At 33.9% G+C, this 2,923-nt stretch overlaps 1 pseudogene; it reads right to left on the bottom strand.

Moving 5' to 3' along the window:
* Positions 1–1,021: 1,021 nt before the first annotated feature.
* On the bottom strand, positions 1,022–2,548 carry LOC145803905 (L-type lectin-domain containing receptor kinase IX.1 pseudogene; annotated as a pseudogene).
* Between the last annotated feature and the right edge of the window lie 375 nt (positions 2,549–2,923).

Here is a 2,923-nt window from a genome sequence, read left to right as displayed (position 1 = left end):
ATGTACACCTATATTGAATATAATGATTAAAATATTATTTTTCTACCAATTTTACTTAACCAGTAAATGGTTTAGATTTTACCCCCAAAAAAAATTGATTTAGATTGGAAATAAATTCAAGTTTTAATATTTAAATTAACAAAATTAAAAACTCATGATTTATTCATTGAATTTTTTATTTTGGTAATTTCCCACAAAATAAAGAAATAAATAAATTACTCCTTGCTATCTCTTAAAGCATCTCCAATTTTTAATCGCCTTTTTTATCCAAAAAAAAAGTGCTCAAAATCATCTTTCAATTCATTCATTAAAAATGTTTATCAAAACAAGACATTTTTTTTTAATCAAACTGAAAATTTATCAAATCCTTCATCAAAATGAAAATTTAAAAAGTTGAAAAAAACTATTATTCATTAATGGTTTTGAAACTCAAAATAGTTTTGAATTTTTACTTTTACTCCTTGTGGATTAGTGAGCATAAATGCACCATTATACAATATATTTTCATTTCATTATTAAGTTCATATCAACTCGTTATATTGTTTCCACAGTTGTAAACTCCGAAACATATTTAACATTTGATAATCATGAACAAAGATATGATATATATATATATATATATATATCGCTGCGGATAATGTTTACAATGATAAATTTGTTGAAGTTTGTGTATTTTAATATTAAAACAACTATATATAAATGGTTGTTTCTATAATAAACCCAAAACAAACACTGGAATACATGGGTACAATACATTAAACTATGCAACCAACTAGGCCTAACCTAGTTGGCCACCATACCTTCTTCAGGGTTTAGTCCCAAGTAGGTTATGAGTTCAATTCCCCTTAAAGGGGTTGAATTAAGGGAGTGCAAGCACCTGGGTGCTTTGCCAAGGGTGGGAAGATATTCTCCCATAGATGTTAATCTAACAACTAACATTTATCGATAAAAAAAGAAAACATTAAAATATGCTAGTACTCAACTCGAATACATTGAAATATTGTACTAGAAACTATATGAATCAACTTATTGATGATGTATACAAATACGATGCAGATGGATCAGAAGTTGCGGTGGAGCCATTTGTTAAAGCAGCCAAAGATGAAGAACTAGTCTTCGAAGGAGCAAAGTATGTTGGCACAGGCATTTTGGTAGGGAGAATGGGCAATGGAGCTTCAAAATTCAGCACATGAATTGCTTGCCTAATTGAAGGTCGGAGATTGTGATCTGGGTGAGCACACCAAAGCCCAACAATCATCAAGCATTCCACTTCTTCTTGAACGAAATCTGCACATATCTTCGAATCCAATGCCTCAAGAAGCCTACCAGTACCATAGAGATCCCAAACCCAGTCTACCATTCTCATTTGACTTTCTGGGACCTTCAAGCTAATGGGTTTTCTTCCACATGTTATTTCCAGTGCCACAACTCCAAAACTAAAGGCATCTGATTCCTTATTGGCTTTGCCTGTAACTAGGCATTCTGGTGCCATGTAACCTATTGTTCCTGCCAAAATTGTTGTTTGTGACCCCTTACCGTGGTCGACAAGCCTTGCTAATCCAAAATCCCCAAGTTTAGGATTGGAATTTGAATCCAACATGACATTACTTGATTTTACATCTATGTGCACTATACATTGTTCACATTCTTCGTGTAGATAGAGCAATGCTGAGGCCAAGCCTTTAGCAATTTTGTACCTTATTGCCCATGTCAATAAACTTTTTTCTTTGAAGAGATGATAATCTAAGCTTCCATTTTCCATGACCTCATAAACAAGTAAGAATTCTCTTTTTTCATGACACCAACCAAGTAGTTGGACCAAATTTCTATGCCACAACCGACTAATGATCTTCACTTCTGATATGTACTCCTTTATTCCTTGTTTTGATTCCTTAGATATTCTCTTCACAGCGACGTGGAGGTTGGATTCCCTCAAGAAACCTCTATAAACCCCACCAAACCCTCCCTCTCCAAGCTTCTGTTCCTTCGCAAAGTAGTTTGTTGCACGAATTAATTCACCATATGAAAACTTCTTTGGTCCGGTACCTACCTCGAATTCATTGTCCACGGATAATTCAATAGCAAGCTCATCTTCTTTTTTTGCTGCTTTATTACTACTTTTGTTCCACAACACAAATCCAAGCAAAGCTAACACACTAATAACCAAAATAAATGAGCCGACAACCACCCCCAGTGCCTTTTTGTTGTTTTCACCCATCCTCTTCTTATCGATTTGCAAAGTCGAATTGAATTGCCCTGTTCTCACATTATTTTTCACAAGAGGATCTTTATGCATGGCTCGACCAGCTTTTTGCAATCGGTTCAAGCCCCGGTCGTTTGGGGTGACTTGGATGCCATCTTCGTTGATATAAGCAGGTGGATCAGCTTTTATGTCGATATTTTCACGCGTATCAATCTTCGTGAAGTTGAAGCTTAGTGAATTTGCTTGAAGAGGGAAATAGTAAAGGGTGAAGAAGAAGAGAGAACAAAGAAGAATAGTACTTGACGGAACTAATGGGTTCCAAGAGTTGCACAGAGTCATAGCCATGGTTGGTTTTGTTGTGAGGAGAAAAATTAGTTCTTAATTCTTGATGAGTATAAATTAAATAATCATAGAAGTGTGAACAAATGTATTTTCACCAACTCATTGCTCCCAAGTCTTCTTATACTTATGTTGGGGTTATCTTTAGAAAGCAAACACAAGACACTTACGCGTCTTTGATTAGGCGAACGTTAAAATTATTAATTTGTAAGATTTGTATTTGGGTATTAGCACTATAAAAAATTAAAATTTTAGAGATCAAAATTTAAAAATAAAATTATTTTTTAAGAACTAAATATTTTTGTTGCAAAAAGTGCCGTCATTATATTTTTAGCAACGAAAATTTGACATTAGTGATGAATTATTATTTTTTCGGAATCA

This window comes from Camellia sinensis, chromosome 12 (genome assembly GCF_055761805.1).
Source record: "Camellia sinensis isolate YWXY chromosome 12, ASM5576180v1, whole genome shotgun sequence".
NCBI lineage: Eukaryota > Viridiplantae > Streptophyta > Magnoliopsida > Ericales > Theaceae > Camellia > Camellia sinensis.
Note: the sequence above shows the minus strand (reverse complement) of the source record. Positions and strands in the feature narration are given on the sequence as shown.